At 43.7% G+C, this 19,841-nt stretch overlaps 1 protein-coding gene and 1 pseudogene across 6 annotated transcripts in view; both read left to right on the plus strand.

Moving 5' to 3' along the window:
• Nucleotides 1-19,841, plus strand: part of LOC129639648 (zinc finger protein 81) — a 151,684-nt gene that overhangs the window by 61,118 nt on the left and 70,725 nt on the right. The gene's annotated exons all lie outside the window — the stretch shown is intronic.
• On the plus strand, nt 120-2,262 carry LOC129639448 (protein fem-1 homolog A-like; annotated as a pseudogene).

Raw genomic sequence — 19,841 nt, forward strand, 5'->3', positions numbered from 1 at the left:
AGCACACACTCACAGCCATGCATTATATCCTGTATTCTTCAAGTAAGCTGGAGAAAAAAATGTTACTAAGAAAATTGATAAGGAGACGCACCTAGGATGGAAGCGGGGGAGATGGTGAAGGCTGCAGCCTGCCCCTCTGGGCTCAGTCCTCAGTCCCCTGTCCCTCTATCCTTCCCTGTGCCAGCCCATGTCCTGGAGGAGGCCCAGATGGTGGACCTCCACACCACCATATTCAGCGCAATCCGTGGTAGATGCTTCAGAGGCTGCTTAGTGGCTGGACAGGGAGGAGCTGGACAAGCTGATGGGCGAGTTGGCCAGTGGGGGAAAGGGGTGGGGGGTTAAGGTGGGGACGCCGCTTGTCATCACCTCCCATTACAGCCACCTAGATGTGGTTGTGGAGAAGGCAATGGCAACCCACTCCAGTCCTCTTGCCAGGAAAATGCCATGAATGGAGAAGCCTGGTAGGCTGAAGTCCATGAGGCTGCACAGAGTCGGACACGACTGAAGCGACTTAGCAGCAGCATATGTGGTTGAGTAAGGTGGACCGTGCAGTGCCAGCTTGGAGGTGTGTGGCTTGGTACACTTCAATGACAAGACCATCAAGGATGCGCAGCCACCCTGGGCCACCTAGGCCACTGACCCCTTGGACCTGGTGCAGGGCCTGCTGTACTGTGGAGCCTTGGCGAGCTACACCATGCGCACGTGCATGAAGCACCTGTGTGCTGACTGCTTCAGGGGGCACATGGAGGTGGTGTGCTACTCGGCAGACGAACACCAGGTGGACCTGGAGGTGACCAACCGACATGGGCACACGTGCCTCATGATCTCCTGTTACGCAGGCCACTGCCAGATCACCCGCTACCTATTACTGCAGGGCGCCCAGGTGCACCTGTGCAGCATCAAGGACAATGTGGCCCTGTGTGACTGCACCAAGGCCTGCAGCCTAGGTATCCTGCAGCTGCTGTTCGGGTGCCAGGCTCACAGAGAATGGGATGGCTATGGCATGACACCACCTCTGGCTGCCCATGTGACGGACCACACCAGCATCATGGAGGACCTCAGCCAGGAGCAGCCTGCTGGGGAGGAGATGTGGCCAGGGATAGCCCAAGAAGGCCCCTCCACCAGCCAGGCATGTGTGTAGCCCCAGGGTGCCTGCTGCTGCAGCTCTTCCCAGGAGGAACACCTGAGCACCAGCTGGGAAGCTGCCTGACAGCCTTGGAGCTGCTGGGAGCCACCTACATGGCTAAGAAATGGGATCTGCTCAGAGTCCTGAAACTTGGTAGGGGCTATGGAGCTGCGTCACCAGGGGACATATATCTGCCTAAACCCGAGTCCTCGCCTCTGACTATTCCAGGGAAGTGAACACCACCGAGGAATTGGAGGCACTCATCACGCAGGGGGATGAGAAGCGTATGCAGGCACTGTTGACCTGAGAGCGGTCCTGGTCCCTCCCACCTGGACACTTCCCACTATATGCGCTACCAGGATGTGGTGTAGGCAAACTTGGACAGCGTCTAGTGCTGCATCCACTAGTGGAAGTACACCTTGGACATGCAGGAGAACAACCTGGAGCTTCAGACCGCCAGAAGTTTCCTGTCCTTTGATGAATTCTCCTAATTTCTCAAGAACTGCTTGGCCAAGGGGCAGCCTGAGTATGCCAAATGGCTTTGCAGATCTAATGTGGGTGCTGTGCAAAGGTCTGGAAAGTTGAGCGGGCCCAAGGAGCCCAGGGACTCAGCCCAGTTCACCACGGCCCTGGCCATCATCCTCCACCTGTTCTACCTGCTGGAGAAAGTGGAGTGCAGGCCAGATCAGGAGGACATGAAGCACCAGAGCTACTGCTCAAGTGTGCCCGTCATAGCAAGAATGTCTTCACTCCTGCACATGGTGGTGGACACCGACCACAAACGTGGTTCACTTCTAAGTGGGCACATTCCCCTCTATCCAGGTGGTCAAGGTGCCCTTGACTGCAGGGCTGACCTAGACAGCCGCAATTTTGACAACAACACCCCCAGTGCACATCGCAAAGCAGAACAACTGCCTGGAATCATGAACGCCCTGATAGAGGCAGGGACCCACATGGACACCACCACCACCTTTAAGAAGACAGCCTACGAGCTGCTACATGAGAAGCTGCTGGCCAAGAGCACCACTCAGCCCTTCAACTTTGTGACCCTGTAGTGCATTTCAGCCTGCACTCTGGACAAGAACAAGATCCCTTGCAAGGGCTTCATTCCCTAAGAGCTAGAGGCTTTCATCTAGCTGTACTGAAAGGGGTTGGAGAGGAGAACTCAGCAGGGGCAGGGCCCATACCTGTCCCCACCCCGTCTCTGGAGACCACTTCTGGTGGCTGGAAACCAGGGAAGAGCTCACGGGTCTCCATGGCCCCCTCCCCTTATCAGGGAGAGGGGACAAGAATCAATGAGCTGTTGGTGGTAGAAGCTTCCAGACCATGTGCTCAGAGAACTGACTCTTGCTAGGGGTTAGCACACTCATGCTCCATAAGGAGAAGATGCTCAACCTCCTACACGTCCCATCTGCCTGAGTTTCAGAGAATCTTGGCTCTGCCCTGTGGCAGAGGGATTGAAGCCATTGCCTTCCTTCCCTACTAGAAATACAAGAAGCTGAGAGTTGGGTTTGACCTCTACCTTTTATGTATCAAACCAGATAGACCCAGCCACCCAGGGCAGTGTTAGTACTGGAGGCCCTGAGGGGGCAAAGTGGGAGAATCAACATTTCCGGCACATTTGCACCTGCTCCTTCTGCCCTGCTGTGGGTTGGACTCTTCCCCCGAGCCACCAGCCCCTTGGGTAGCTTTTGTGGCTTGGTGTTCTGTTTATTTACGTGGGGGAGGGGAGTTGGTGCTTACCAGGTGGTTCAGTGGTAAAGAACCCACCTGCAGTGTAAGAGACACAGGAGATGTGGGTTCCATCCCTGTGTCGGGAAGATCCCCTGGAGAAGGGAATGGCCACTCACTCCAATATTCTTGCCTGGAGAAGCAACCCCACGGACAGAGGAACCTGGTGGGCTACAGTCCATAGGGTCGTAAAGAGTCCAAGAGAACTGAGCACCAACATCGGCAGCTTACATGTGTGGTGCAAAAGGTTTTACTTGTCTACATTTTTTAAAATTTATTTATTTATTCTAATTGGGGACTAATTACTTTACAATATTGTGGTGGTTTTGCCACACATTGACTTGAATTAGCTGCGGGTATTCATGTGTTCCCCCATTCCAAACCCTCCTCCCAACCTCCCTCTCCCACTTTTTAAAAAAGATTTTGGTGTCAGGCTCCCTAAGTTCATTTCATGCAGCAAGGTTTTATCTTGCCTGAGATGGCCTCGGCCAGCAAGGGTGAGCTATATTTTGTGAGGAGTTTAGGAGGTAACAGTCCCCCAAACAAGGGTGACCGTACATTTCTGAACACTTGACTCATTAGCCTTTTACTTGGGCCGCCCTACTTCCCATTCTCACTAGAAAGAGAAGTCATTTTCCAAACAAGGAGCAAGTGGCTTGCCAGCTGCTTCCCACCCAACAAGAGCTATTAATAGGTTGGTTGGTTTGGGGGTTGATTTTCACAGTTTCTGAGTTCAAACTGCAGGTAACCTCTGCCTCACAAATCACGCAGAAGGACACAGGTTTGTGGCGAACAACCCAAGTGTCTGTAGCCATTATTTAGATGCTTGGAAACCATGATCCACATGACCCTGAGACAATTCCAGGTATTGACATACTAACCCACTGAGTCATCTAGATAAGATGGTGGATGTGCGAAATAGGTTGTCGAATAAAGTAGTACAAAATCTTGGTCTCCCATCACTGGGGGTGGGGAGGGCGATCAAGTGCTCTTGCTGGAGAAGCCACCCCTGCAAGATTGTCTTGTGTGGAGGCGAGGTGGGGGAGGTATGCTCCATGGCATACTCCATGGCTCCATGGCAGCTGCCATGGCTGCCAGCAGGACAGTGTTTTTGGCATCTTGGGAAAGCAGTCAAGAGTAGAAGGGGACTGGAACTGCCACCTCCACAGCTCAGGAAAGAGGCCATTCCCACCCTGTGCCTCTCCTCCAGCCCTGTCTTGGGGAAGCTATACAGAAGCCTCCAGAAGCCATGGTAGGTCCATGGATATTCTGTCCCTCTAAGGGGGACTAGGTCTTGTTTGGATTTGCAGTGTTAGTTAGGACATTCTTTATTTTCCAGACTAGGTTCTTACCTTCTGTCAAGGCAGGAAATGCCATCACTGTCCCTGGCAGTGTAGTAGCCTGGAATAAAGAAACGAGGCAGTATCCAAAAAAAATCCATAAGGAAGAGAAAAAACATTCACAGTACTGTCCTGTATTTATTGATACTGTAAGTTTATGTCATCTCTTTACAAGAGGAGTTACTTGTCAGTAGCTACATCAGTATTGTTTTATGTGATACAAACACTATAGATGTTTTACATTTTATTAACACTAGATATGACAAATGAAAAGATAATGTAAAAAAAATTCATATTTATTTACACTTATGATTCATGCCCTGATAATGAAGAAACAGCAATATGATTGCTTTATGGTAGCTCAGCCTATATGCTAATGAGTGAATTGTTTTAAAATTTTTGTGGCATACAGTATAATAGTCATATTCATAATCAGTATCAGAAGCATTTTTACTTTAAGAAACAGGTCTGATGACTGGCTTATATGTAGTTTTCCCATTTACAAGACAGAGTGAGGTATCCCTTACAATAATGTAATTCTTTCAGAGCAAAATTGTAAAACAATAAGAAAACTAACACACTAATAATTTCATATTGAATATCACTCATCTTCTGTCTATGTAAGGATAGGCTGTCCATTGCAATACATCTTGCACACAGTATTCTATACAATGCATACCTAGAAGATAAGAATGGCTAAAAAACATCCCATACAGTTCTTGTCATACAGTTACTAGATTTTCACATGAAGACATGCAAAACACATACACAACAGATATGTTTGATAACCATAAGGCATGATGATTCTTTGCTAAAGTGGATGTGGATCATCATGAAGGTTTTCATGCTTGTCTTCGTGTTGAGTAGATTGGGGAGGAAGAGGAAAAGGAGGAGTTTGTCTTGCTGTCTCCGGGGAAGCCGAGGTGAAGGAAATAGAAGGGAAGGCAGGAGAGGCAGTTACACATTGTGTAACTTTATGGAAACACATCATGATCTCTGAGTTTTTTGCTTTTTCTTTCTTCCAAAAATGCTTCTATACTGTACCAACCCTTCTTCCACCATTTGCTTTAGTTTCAGTGCCTATATCATAGAAGATTCCATATTATAAAAGAAGTCAAAAGCAGTCTTGAGCAGTCTGCCAGATTGTCTAATGTCAGTTTGTTTTCTTTCTTTTTTTTATTCTTTTTAATTCATTTGTTTTAATTGGAGGCTAATTACTTTACAATATTGTATTGGTTTTGCCACACATTGACATGAGTCCACCACGGGTGTACATGTTTTCCCCATCCTGAACCTCCCTCCCCATCCCATCCCTCTGGGTCATCCCAGTGTACCAGCCCAGAGCATCCTATATCATGCATCAAACCTGGACTGGCGATTCATTTCACATATGATAATATACATGTTTCAATGCCATTCTCCCAAATTATCCCACCCTCGCCCTCTCCCACAGGGTCCAAAAGACTGTTCTATACATCTGTGTCTCTTTTGCTGTCTCGCATACAGGGTTATCGTTACCATCTTTCTAAATTCCATATATATGCATTAGTATACTGTATTGGTGTTTTTCTTTCTGGCTTACTTCACTCTGTATAATAGGCTCCAGTTTCATCCACCTCATTAGAACGGGCTCAAATGTATTCTTTTTAATGGCTGAGTAATATTCCATTGTGTATATGTACCACTGCTTTCTTATCCATTCGTCTGCTGATGGGCATCTAGGTTGCTTCCATGTCCTGGCTATTATAAACAGTGCTGTGATGAACATTGGGGTACACGTGTCTCTTTCAATTCTGGTTTCCTCAGTGTGTATGCCCAGCAGTGGGATTGCTGTGTTGTATGGCAGTTCTATTTCCAGCTTTTAAACGAATCTCCACACTGTTCTCCATAGTGGCTGTACTAGTTTGCATTCCCACCAACAGTGTAAGAGGGTTCCCTTTTCTCCACACCCTCTCCAGCATTTATTGCTTGTAGACTTTTGGATCGCAGCCATTCTGACTGGCATGAAATGGTACCTCATTGTGGTTTTGATTTGCATGTCTCTGATAATGAGAGATGTTGAGCATCTTTTCATGTGTTTGTTAGCCATCTATATGTCTTCTTTGGAGAAATGTCTATTTAGTTCTTTGGTTCATTTTCTGATTGGGTTGTTTATTTTTCTGGAATTGAGCTGCAGGAGTTGATTGTATATTTTTGAGATTAGTTGTTTGTTGCTTCATTTGCTATTACTTTCTCCCATTCTGAAGGCTATCTTTTCTCCTTGCTTATAGTTTCCTTTGTTGTGCAGAAGGTTTTAAGTTTAATTAGGTCCCATTTGTTTATTTTTGCTTTTATTTCCAATATTCTGGGAGGTGGGTCATAGAGGATCCTGCTGTGATGTATGTCAGAGAGTGTTTTGCCTATGTTCTCCTCTAGGAGTTTTATAATTTCTGGTCTTATGTTTAGATCTTTAACCCGTTCTGAGTTTATTTTTGTGTATGGTGTTAGAAAGTGTTCGAGCTTCATTCTTTACAAGTGGTTGACAGTTTTCCCAGCACCACTTGTTAAAGAGATTGTCTTTTCTCCATTGTATATTCTTGCCTCCTTTGTCAAGGATAAGGTGTCCATGCTGCTGCTGCTGCTGCTGCTACTGCTGAGTTGCTTCAGTCGTGTCCGACTCTGTGCGACCCCAGAGATAGCAGCCCACCAGGCTCCCCCGTCCTTGGGATTCTCCAGGTGAGAACACTGGAGTGGGTTGCCATTTCCTTCTCCAGTCCATGAAAGTGAAAAGTGAAAGTGAAGTCCCTCAGTCATGTCCGACTCCTAGCGACCCCATGGACTGCAGCCTACCAGGCTCCTCTGTCCATGGGATTTTCCAGGCTAGAGTACTGGAGTGGGTTGCCATTGCCTTCTCTCAAGGTGTCCATAGGTGTGTGGATTTATCTCTGGGCTTTCTATTTTGTTCCATTGATCTATTTTTCTGTCTTTGTGCCAGTACCATACTGTCTTGATGACTGTGGCTTTGTAGTAGAGCCTGAAGTCAGGCAGGTTGATTCCTCCAGTTCCACTCTTCTTTCTCAAGATTTTTTTGGCTATTCGAGGTTTTTTGTATTTCCATACAAATTGTGAAATTATTTGTTCTAGCTCTGTGAAAAATACCATTGGTAGCTTGATAGGGATTGCATTGAATCTATAGATTGCCTTGGGTAGTATACTCATTGTCACTATATTGATTCTTCCAATCCGTGAACATGGTATATTTCACCATCTATTAGTGTCCTCTTTGATTTCTTTCACCAGTGTTTTATAGTTTTCTATATATACGTCTTTTCTTTCTTTAGGTAGATATATTCCTAAGTATTTTATTCTTTTCATTGCAATGGTGAATGGAATTGTTTCCTTAATTTCTCTTTCTGTTTTCTCATGATTAGTGTATAGGAATGCAAGGGATTTGTGTGTGTTGATTTTATATCCTGCAATGTTACTATATTCATTGATTAGCTCTAGCAATTTTCTGGTGGAGTCTTTAAGGTTTTCTGTATGGAGGATCATGTCATCTGCAAACAGTGAGAGTTTTACTTCTTGTTTTCCAATCTGGATTCCTTTTATTTCCTTTTTCTGCTCTGATTGCTGTGGCCCAAACTTCCAAAACTATGTTGAATAGTAGTAGTGAGAGTGGGCACCCTTGTCTTGTTCCTGACTTAAGGGAAATGCTTTCAGTTTTTCACCATTGAGGATAATGTTTGCTGTGGGTTTGTCATATATAGCTTTTATTATGTTGAGGTATGTTCCTTCTCTGCCTGCTTTCTTGAGGGTTTTTTATCATAAATGGGTGTTGAATTTTGTCAAAGGCTTTCTCTGCATCTATTAAGACAATCATATGGTTTTTATTTTTCAATTTGTTAATGTGGTGTATTACATTGATTGATTTGTGGATATTGAAGAATCCTTGCATCCCTGGGATAAAGACCACTTGGTTATGATATATGATCTTTTTAATGTGTTGTTGGATTGTTTGCTAGAATTTTGTTAAGGATTTTTGCATCTATGTTCATCAGTGATACTGGCCTGTAGTTTTCTTTTTTTGTGTGACATCTTTGTCAGGTTTTGGTATTAGGGTGATGGTGGCCTCCTAGAATGAATTTGGAAGTTTACCTTCCTCTGCGATTTTCTGGAAGAGTTTGAGTAGGATAGGTGTTAGCTCTTCTCTACATTTTTGGTAGAATTCAGCTGTGAAGCCGTCTGGTCCTAGGATTTTGTTTGCTGGAAGATTTCTGATTACACTTTCAATTTCCGTGCTTGTGATGGGTCTGTTAAGATTTTCTATTTCTTCCTGGTTCAGTTTTGGAAAGTTATACTTTTCTAAGAATTTGTCCATTTCTTCCAAGTTGTCCATTTTACTGGCATATAGTTGCTGATAGTAGTCTCTTATGATCCTTTGTATTTCTGTGTTGTCTGTTGTGATCTCTCCATTTTCATTTCTAATTTTATTGATTTGATTTTTCTCCCTTTGTTTCTTGATGAGTCTGGCTAATGGTTTGTCAATTTTATTTATCCTTTCAAAGAACCAGCTTTTGGCTTTGTTGATGTTTTCTGTGGTCTCTTTTGTTTCTTTTGCATTTATTTCTGCCCTAATTTTTAAGATTTCTTTCCTTCTACTAACCCTGGGGTTCTTCATTTCTTCCTTTTCTAGTTGCTTTAGGTGTAGAGTTAGGTTATTTATTTGACTTTTTTCTTGTTTCTTGAGGTATGCCTGTATTGCTATGACCTTTCCCCTTAGCACTGCTTTTACAGTATCCCACAGGTTTTGGGTTGTTGTATTTTCATTTTCATTCGTTTCTATGCATATTTTGATTTCTTTTTTGATTTCTTCTGTGATTTGTTGGTTATTCAGCAGCGTGTTGTTCAGCCTCCATATGTTGGAATTTTTAATAGTTTTTCTCCTGTAATTGAGATCTAATCTTACTGCATTGTGGTCAGAAAAGATGCTTGGAATGGTTTCAGATTTTTTGAATTTACCAAGGCTAGATTTATGGCCCAGGATGTGATCTATCATGGAGAAGGTTCTGTGTGCGCTTGAGAAAAAGGTGAAATTCCTTGTTTTGGTGTGAAATGGTCCTATAGATATCAATTAGGTCTAATTGGTCTATTGTATCATTTAAAATTTGTGTTTCCTTGTTAATGTTCTGTTTAGTTGATCTATCCATAGGTGTGAGTGGGGTATTAAAGTCTCCCACTATTATTGTGTTATTGTTAATTTCCCCTTTCATACTCGTTAGCATTTGTCTTACATACTGTGGTGCTCCCGTGTTGGGTGCATATATATTTATAATTGTTATATCTTCTCCTTGGATGGATCCTTTGATCATTATGTAGTGACCTTCTTTGTCTCTTTTCACAGCCTTTGTTTTAAAGTCTATTTTATCTGCTATGAGTATTGCTACTCCTGCTTTCTTTTGGTCTCTATTTGCATGGAAAATCTTTTTCCAGCCCTTCACTTTCAGTCTGTATGTGTCCCTTGTTTTGAGGTGAGTCTCTTGTAGACAACATATATAGGGGTCTTGTTTTATGTATCCATTCAGCCAATCTTTGTCTTTTGGTTGGGGCATTCAACCCATTTACGTTTAAGATAATTATTGATAAGTATGATCCCGTTGCCATTTACTTTATTGTTTTGGGTTCGAGTTTATATACCCTTTCTGTGTTTCCTGTCTAGAGAAGATCCTTTAGTATGTGTTGGAGAGCTGGTTTTGTGGTGCTGAATTCTCTCAGCTTTTGCTTGTCTGTAAAGCTTTTGATTTCTCCTTCATATTTGAATGAGATCCTTGCTGGGTACAGTAATCTGGGCTGTAGGTTATTTTCTTTCATCACTTTAAGTATTTCCTGCCATTCCCTCCTGGCCTGAAGAGTTTCTATTGAAAGATCAGCTGTTACCCTTATAGGAATCCCCTTGTGTGTTATTTGTTGTTTTTCCCTTGCTGCTTTTAATATTTGTTCTTTGTGTTTGATCTGTGTTAATTTGATTAATATGTGTCTTGGGGTGTTTTGCCTTGGGTTTATCCTGTGTGGGACTCTCTGGGTTTCTTGGACTTGAGGGATTATTTCCTTCCCCATTTTAGGGAAGTTTTCAACTGTTATCTCCTCAAGTATTTTCTCATGGTCTTTCTTTTTGTCTTCTTAATGATTCGAATATTGGGGCATTTAATACTGTCCCAGAGGTCTCGGAGATTGTCCTCATATCATTTAATTCGTTTTTCTTTTTTTCCTCTCTGTTTCATTTATTTCTACCATTCTATCTCCTACCTCACTTATCCTATCTTCTTCCTCCATTATTCTACTGTTGGTTCCCTCCAGAGTGTTTTTGATCTCATTTGTTGCATTATTTATTATATATTAGGTCCTTGTTAAACCTTTCTTTCATATTCTCAATCCTTGTCTCCAGGTTATTTATCTGTAACTCCATTTTGTTTTCAAGATTTTGGATCATTTTCATTATCGTTATTTGGAATTCTTTATCAGGTAGATTCCCTATCTCTTCGTCTTTTGTTTGGTTTGGTGGGCATTTATCCTGTTCCTTTACCTGCTGGGTATTTCTCTGCCTTTTCATCTTGTTTATATTGCTGTGTTTGGGGTGGCCTTTCCATATTCTGGCAGTTTGTGAAGTTTTCTTTATTGTGGAGTTTCCTCACTGTGGGTGGGGTTGGACAGGTGGCTTGTCAAGGTTTCTTGGTTTAGGGAAGCTTGTGTTGGTGTTCTGGTGGGTGGAGTTGGATTTGTTCTCTCTGGAGTGCAATGAAGTGTCCAGTAATGAGTTAGGAGATGTCAGTGGGTTTGGTGTGACTTTGGGCAGCCTGTATATTGAAGCTAAGGGGTATGTTCCTATGTTGCTGGAAAATTTGCCTGGTATGTCTTGCTCTGGAACTTGTTGGGCCTTGGGTGGTGCTTGGTTTCAGTGTAGGTATGGAGGCATTTGATGAGCTCCTGTTGATTAATGTTCCCTGGAGTCAGGAGTTTTCTGGTGTTCTCAGGATTTGGACTTAAGCCTCTTGCCTCTGGTTTTCAGTCTTATTCTTACAGTAGCCTCAAGACTTCTCCATCTATACAGCACTGATGATAAAACATCTAGGTTAAAGATGAAAAGTTTCTCCACAGTGAGGGACACCCAGAGAGGTTCACAGAGTTACATGGAGAAGAGAATAGGGAGGAGGGAGATAGAGGTGACCAGGAGGAGAGGAAGGGGAATCAAAAGAGGAGAGAGCAAGCTAGCCAGTAATCACTTCCTTATGTGCTCTCCACAGTCTGGACCGCTCAGAGATGTTCATGGAGTTATACAGAAAAGAGAAGAGGGAGGAAGGAGACAGAAGTGGCCAGGAACATAAAGGGGGAAATCAAAAGGAGAGAGACAGATCCAGCCAGTAATCAGTTCCCTAAGTGTTCTCTATAGTCCAGAACACACAAAGAGATCCACAGAGTTGGGTAGAGAAGAGAAGGGGGAGGGAGGAGATAGAGGCGACCTGGTGGAGAAAAAGGAGAGTCCAAAGGGGGAGAGAGCAGTCAAGCCAGTAATCTAGCTCCCAAGTAAAAATGGGTACTGAAGATTGGGTTCTTAAAGGTACAAAATTGATAACAAATACCAAAAAGCAAAGATTAAAAATCTAGAGTAGAGGTTGGATTCTCAAAAATACAATATTAAAGAAAAAAACAAAGTCAAAAAAATTATAAAATATATATATATATATATATATATATATGAAGTTTACTTTAAAAAATAGAGTCTTTTTTTTTTTTTTTGGCAAAGTAATAGTAAGCCTGGTAGGCTGCAGTCCATGGGGTTGCTAAGAGTTGGACACGACTGAGAGACTTCACTTTCACTTTTCGCTCTCATCCATTGGAGAAGGAAATGGCAACCCACTCCAGTGTTCTTGCCTGGAGAATCCAGGGATGGGGGAGCGGTGGGCTGCTGTCTAAGGGGCCGCACAGAGTTGGACATGACTGAAGCAACTTAGCAGCAGCAGCAGCAGCAGTAGGTTATAAAAATGAAAATTAAAGGAGTAATAGAGGAATTAAAAATAAAAAAATTTTAATTAAAAAAATGCTAATAGAAAAATATATCTAGGATTTTCTCTGGTGGTGTTGTGGACAGTGTGGGGTCAGTTCATTTTCACATAGTTCCTTAATCTGGTTTATACTTCTCAAAATCTATAGGCCCATTCCTATGTAGTCGGTGCTAACTACAGGGTTTTAATCTATTGCACCTGTCACTTCCAAAGTGGTTCCCTCTGTTTATGTTAGCTTCTTCTGTTTGCTGGTCTCTTCAGTGTTTAATTTCCACCCTGACACAAGGGGGCGGTGGCGGACACTTTTTTAGGCTCACTTGTTCATTCGTGCTATGCGAAGGGAGGAACACTGCAAACAAATAACATGCGTGTGCTCGCAGTGTCTCGGCCACACTGGGTTTGCCCCTGCTCACAGTGTGTGTGCTTTCCCTGTCTACCCTGCTTAGGCTCTAGGTTGCTCTGCCGGGAACTGTCTGAGGCTGGCCCTGGTTGTATGCACTTCCCAGGTCTAAGCTGCTCAGGTTCAGGTACTCGGGTACTCCACAAAGGCACAGACTTGGTTGGGCCTGCGTTTTGTGCCCTTCCCAGGTCCGAGCAGCTCAGGTGACCAGGTGCTTGGTGAGCGTGGTCTCTGTGACTTATCACCTCCCCTGTCCCTGCCACTTGGTTTTCTGGGTGTACAACTGGCGCGCCTTCTCAAGTGTGCTGTGTGTCTCTTCTGGGGAGCTGATCTCTGGCTGCAACCCTCCTGGCAGATATCAACCATCCAGAATCCTAAGAAGTGTTGGTTAGCAACGAAGCCTGCTTGCAGTTTGGTAGATGATGCCTCTCTGGGGCCGCGATTGCCCCCTTCCAGCTCTGGCTACCCTCGCCTGCCTGTCTCTGGTTGGGGGTGGGCTGGCCCACAGCCGACTAGCTCTGCTCAGTCCTTTGTTCTGTGAGAGGGCCTGGCAGTGTCGTAGGTTAGGGCTTTTCACGGGATAGCTATCCCACAGTCTGGATTGCTATCTCAAGTTAGTTCCCTCAGATTGCCCTCGGGGCATTCAGGCCCGGTCCTTACTCTAAGCAATGCAGCCCTGCCCAGCCCCAGCTTGCTAGTGGCGGATACAGGCATCTGCACTGCTTCTCCACTGGGGGAGTTACCGTTAGGCACGTAATCTGTGGGTTTTAATTATTTATTTACTTTTCCTCCCGTTGGGCATGTAATCTTTGGTTTTAATTATTTATTTATTTTTCCTCCCGATTATGTCTGAGGTTCCAAAGCTCGCCACAGACTCGTCAGTGAGAGTGTTTCCTGGTGTTTGGAAACTTCTCTCTTTTTTAAGACTCGCTTCCTGGGACGGATCTCCGTCCCTACCTCTTTTGTCTCTCTTTTTATCTTTTATATTTTTTCCTACCTCCTTTCAAAGACAATGGGCTGCTTTTCTGGGTGCCTGATGTCCTCTGCCAGCAATCAGAAGTTGTTTTGTGGAATTTACTCAGCGTTCAAATGTTCTTTTGATGAATTTGTGAGAGAGAAAGTGGTCTCCCCCTCTTATTCCTCTGCCATCTTAGGACCACCCCCTCCAGTTTGTTTTCTAACTCTGCTTCTTCTACGTCTTCTCATCTTCTTCCTCCTCATTGTCAGGCATTGGTTGGGAAGTAGGCACTCATCTCCATCAGGTAGTCTTCTGTGAATTCCTCTGGTGTGGTGTCTATTAGAACTTGAATTTCTCCAAGATGCATATCTTGAAACCCTTATCCCCTGCCCCCCCTTCTTTTTTTGCCACATCCACAACTTCCTGATTTCCTTGATGGGCTCTGTCATAAATCCTGTGAAGTCATACACAACATCTGCACAGTTTTCTCCAGCAGGATTTTACTGTTTTGGGCTTGATGGCTTTTGTGGCTTTTTCTATAACAACAATGACATCTTCAATAATGTAATCCTTTCAGACTTTAAAGATGTCCTCTCTATTGGAGTTCTCTTCCATAGTGTTGACAATCATTTCCATAGAGGACTGTGTGTAATGAGCCTTAAAAGTCCTTATGACCACCTGATTTAGAGGCTGAAATACAGATACATTGTTTGGGGGCACTTGAATTACTTTAATGCCTTCAAGTTTAACACCTGGGATTCTGGGTGGCCAGGGTATATTGTCCAAGGTCAAAAGAACTTTAAAAGACAGTCTCTTACTGAAAAGGTACTTCTTTATCTCAGAGACAAAGCATCGATGGAACCAATCCAGGAAAAGAGTTCTGATTCTTCAGGCCTTCTTGCTGTACAATCAAAAGACTGGCAGCTGGTGTTTATCTTTTCCCATCAAGGCTTCCCTGGTGGCTAAAATGGTAAAAAATCTGCCTGCAATGCAGGAGACACGGGTTAGATCCCTGGGTCAGGAAGATCCCCTGTGGAAGGAAATGGCAACCCACTCCAATATGCTTACCTGGAGAATCCCATGGACAGAGGAGCCTGGAGGACTAGAGTCCACGGGATCTCAAAGAGTTGAGACTAACACACTCAGGTCTCAGGATTAGCATCTTTATAGATAAGGGCAGTCCTGTTCATAAACTCAGCTCCTTTTGAACAAAACAGTAGCGTTAGCATATCCATTTCTGCCTTAAATCCTGGTGCTTGCTTCTCTTCCTTACTAATAAATGTCTTTTCTGAAATTTTTTCCCCAGAATAGGGCACGTTTGTCTGTATTCAAAAGCTGTTCAGGCAGGTATCCCTCTCCTCAGTGATTTTTCTACATGGTATCTGGAACTCATCTGCTGCCGCCTGGTGGGTACAAGCTGCTTCTCCTCTTATCTTGACATTTTAAGGCTTCCCTGATAGCTCAGTTGGTAAAGAATCCACCTGCAATGCAGGAGACCTGGGTTCGATCCCTGGGTTGGGAAGATCCCCTGGAGAAGGGAAAGGCTACCCACTCCAGTGTTCTGGCCTGGAGAATTCCTTGGACTACACAGTCCATGGGACTGCAAAGAATCAGACATGACTGAGCATCCGTCAGTCAATCCTGACATCCCTGCCTTCAATCCTGGTGCTTGCTTGTCTTCCTTACTAATAAATGTCTTTTTTCACATATTTCCGGCAGAATAGGGCACTTTTGTCTATTCAAAACCTCTTCAGGCAGATACCCCTCTCCTCAATGATTCTTCTACATATCTGGAACTCATCTGCTGCCCCCTGGTGGGTACAAGCTGCTTCTCTTGACATTTTAAAAGCCAAACAAACCTCTTTCTTAAAATTGTCAGACCTTTCTGTACTGACATTCTCCAGCTTTAGATTCTTCACCTTCCTTTTGCTTTAGGTTGTTGTAGCAAGACTTTGCTTTTCCTTGAATGATATAGAGAAGCTTTTGGTATGCCTTTCTCAGAGCAATCCTGCATCTACATTAAAGCTGCATTTTCAAGATGAGATAAGGTGTTTCATAAAAAGTGCAAGGTTTTCATGCCTGTTGGTATAGCCGCGGTGACAGCTTCATCCGTTTCTTTTTTAAAAAAAAAACGCAGTAGTCCTTATTGCTGGATTTAGTTGTCTTGAGATGGTGGGCAACCACAGCTGCAGACCTCAGCCTATAGCACATATCAAACAATTCAACTTTTTGTTGTAATGCGATGGCTTTTCTCTGCTTCTTGGGAGCACTTCCAGCATCACTAGTGGTTTGGTTTGGTTCATGGTGTTATTCAAGGTTTACAGTATTGCACTAAGCACGATGAAAAATACATGAGGACCACAGAAGATGACTTGTTACTTCAATACACAATTTGTTGGAGAAAAACTGCTCACACAGAAATGATTAATATCACATGGTGTTTTAAGCAGATACATGCATCACTTGAGCTCATTGAAATTGCAAAAGGAGGTGGGTATGAAGTGATTGCAGTTGTACAGTATGGATGACAGTTGAATTTATGCAGTTATAATTTATTGCTGACTTTTCCCATATGCTTACATTTCTCTTGACTGTGAACAGCGGCATGTATTATTGTAACTGTGTGCATAAGTTTTGATAAATTGAACCTTTTTATAATAGATTTTGAAGAAGGCAATGGCACCCCACTCCAGTACTCTTGCCTGGAAAATCCCATGGGCGGAGGAGCCTGGTAGGCTGCAGTCCATGGGGTCGTGAAGAGTCGGACACGACTAAGCAACTTCACTTTCACTTTCATGCATTGGAGAAGGAAATGGCAACCCACTCCAGTGTTCCTGCCTGGAGAATCCCAGGGATGGGGGAGCCATCCCAGGGATGGGGTCGCACAGAGTTGGACATGACTGAAGTGACTTAGCAGCATAATAGATTTGCATACATTTTATGATAGTAAATAGCAAAAGAGACTATTATCTACACATACTTGATGAATTCAGGACATACCTAACAGTTTCTAAACATTTTGATATTTATAGGCTACACGGTTCATCTGTGAGTTTTTCAAATAAATAGTTGCAAATCCCAAGAATTTTTTTCAATAGATTTTTTGAAAATAATCCATGTGTAAGTGGGCCAGTGTGGCTCAAACCAATGTTGATCAAGGGTCAGTTGTACACTGAAATGGCTTAACAGCCCACCTCAACCCCCAGGGACACTTTTCACTTATCTGTACCTAAACCCCATGAACTGAATCTGGGTGCTCCCTCATTCTCTTGAGATCCGATAAAATGGTCTTAGGTACCTGTATCCAACAGAGCCTTAAAAGTCTGATCTCTCCCTTCTCCAAAGTTCTCCAGCATACTCAGAGGGGGCGTGCATGGCCTTTGGTCCCTTTTGGGAACAGGGACCCCCCTGCTCCACCCCTATAATTTCTTCAAAGCGGTCAATTTCAGAATACAAGGGAAGGGAGGGACAAGGTGTGGAGTGAGAGGGAGGCTACAGGCCAGAAGGCACGTCTTTATGTTTAGTTTACAACAATGAAACAGCTGCTTGGGCCTCAACCAAAGGATCTCTTGTTTTCAGTATGCCCAGAGCTCTGTATCAGATGGCAAGGTCCTTGTGACTGATGCCATCTCTTTCAGATTTGAGGATGCCTTGATTCTGTTCAGTTCAGTCGCTCAGTCATGTCCGACTCTTTGTGACCCCATTAATCGCAGCACACCAGGCCTCCCTGTCCATCACCAAATCCCGGACTTCACCCAAACCCATGTCCATTGAGTCGGTGCCATCTAACCATCTCATCCTCTGTCGTCCCCTTCTCCTCCTGCCCTCAATCTTTCCCAGCATCAGGGTCTTTTCAAATGAGTCAGCTCTTCGCATCAGGTGGCCAAAGTATTGGAGTTTCAGCTTCAATATCAGTCCTTCCAATGAATATTCAGGATTGATTTCCTTTAGGATGGACTGGTTGGATCTCCTTGCAGTCCAAGGGACTCTCAAGAGTCTTCTCCAACACCACAGTTCAAAAGCATCAATTCTTTGGTGCTCAGCTTTCTTCACAGTCCAACTCTCACACCCATACATGACCACTGGAAAAACCATAGCCTTGACTAGATGGACCTTTGTTGACAAAGTAATGTCTCTGCTTTTCAATATGGTGTCTAGATTGGTCATAACTTTCCTTCCAAGGAGCAAGCATCTTTTAATTTCATGGCTGCAGTCACCATCTGCAGTGATTTTGGAGCCCAGAAAAATAAAGTCAGCCACTGTACTTTTTCCCCATCTATTTCCCATGAACTGATGAGACTGGATGCCATGATCCTAGTTTTCTGCATGTTGAGCTTTAAGCCAACTTTTTCACTCTCCTCTTTCACTTTCATCAAGAGGCTGTTTAGTTCTTCACTTTCTGCCATAAGGGTGGTGTCATCTGCATATCTGAGGTTATTGATATTTCTCCCGGCAATCTTGATCCAGCTTGTGCTTCATCCAGCCCAGCATTTCTCATGATGTACTCTACATAGAAGTTAAATAAGCAGGGTGACAATATACAGCCTTGACGTACTCCTTTTCCTATTTGGAACCAGTCTGTTGTTCCATGTCCAGTTCTAACTGTTGCTTCCTGACCTGCATACAAGTTTCTCAAGAGGCAGGTCAGGTGGTCTGGTCTTCCCATTTCTTTCAGAATTTTCCACAGTTTATTGTGATTCACACAGTCAGAGGCTTTGGCATAGTCAGTAAAGCAGATATAGATGTTTTTCTGGAACTTTCTTGCTTTTTCGATGATCCATCAGATTTTGGCAATTTGATCTCTTGATTCTGTAGCCATGGCCATATTGCTTTCTAGTCATACACATTGGTTAGCTTAGGCATTACTAGTGCAGTTGTTGCTGTTGTTCAGTCACTAGGCATGTCCCACTCTTTGTGACTCCATAGATTGCAGCACGCCAGGCTCCTCTGTCCTCCACTATATCCCAGAGTTTGCTCAAATTCATGTTCATTGAGTTGGTGATACAATCTAATGAGACGGTTGTCTCATCCTCTGTCATTCCCCTCTCTTCCTGCCTTCAATCTTTTCATCATCAGGGTCTTTTTTTAGTGAGTCAACAGTTCACATCAGGTATCCAAAGTATTGGAGCTTCAGCATCAGTCCTTCCAATGAGTATTCAGGGTTGACTTGTTTTAGGATTGACTAGTTTGATTTCCTTGCAGTCCAAGGGACTCTCAGGGCTGTGATCCATGAAGGGGAACTAGTGCAATGGCAATCTTTAAAGATGTTCACTTCAGTTTTGGGGCATTTGCTACCCATTTTCATGATAGTGGGAGAGGAAAAAGTTTTTTTCCACCTTCTTAGGGTCCCTGGCAGGATCTAAAAATTAAACTGACAGAGACAGATTAATGGAGAAAACCATACACATTTGTTTGTAAGTTTTACATGACACGGGAGCCTTCATAAGGAAAGGAAGACACAAAGAAACAGTTAGACTTCAGGAGTTCTGGGTTGGGTTTGGTGAAGACTGGATGGTTGTGGAGGAATATGGTAAGTCAGAGAGTGTGAGGGAAGTTTAGTTAACTGGGAGAGACTTAGCACAAACTGTTTCTTAGGGTCCCTTTGGTTTTCTGAGATAAGGATGCTCCTTTCCTCTCAGTGTAAGCAGGGAACCTTTCACATGAAGGTTTAATGACCTGTTTCAGGGAAGAAGGGCAGGGGGAAAGGTCAGAGTGACCTCTCAAAGTCCTTCGTTTTAAAGTATTCAATATAACAAGGTGCATATTTGGGAGTAACACATCCTGAAACACATCTGTAATACTGTATCTTAAGTTTTACTCACTTTTAAGATAAAGTGTCTACGGAAATTTTTCAGGGCAGTGGGGCTGATCTCAAAAGGGAAAATGGGTGGGAAGTTCAAGGGAGAGGGGATATATGTTCATCTATGGCTGATTCATGTTGATATTTACCAGAAAACAACAAAATTCTGTAAAGCAATTATCCTTCAATTAAAAACAAATTAAAATTAAAAAAAAATTGTCTAGAATTTTTTGGGTCAGTTTCTCACTTGGCAGTAGGTTGTCTTCATCAGCGTTATAGATCCAGTATGGGACAGTAAGAGCCCAGATGCCAGTCACAGCCTCATCTGTGGTTTCATCCAGAAGTTTGTCTTGGTGAAATCTCCCCAAGAAACTGAAATTATAGCATGCAGGATCTATTGCAGAAAACCTCTTGAGTCCTTTGGTGTGTTCTCTCAGTGGATCTGAGGTA

The sequence above is a fragment of the Bubalus kerabau genome, chromosome X (genome assembly GCF_029407905.1).
Source record: "Bubalus kerabau isolate K-KA32 ecotype Philippines breed swamp buffalo chromosome X, PCC_UOA_SB_1v2, whole genome shotgun sequence".
Taxonomy (NCBI): domain Eukaryota; kingdom Metazoa; phylum Chordata; class Mammalia; order Artiodactyla; family Bovidae; genus Bubalus; species Bubalus kerabau.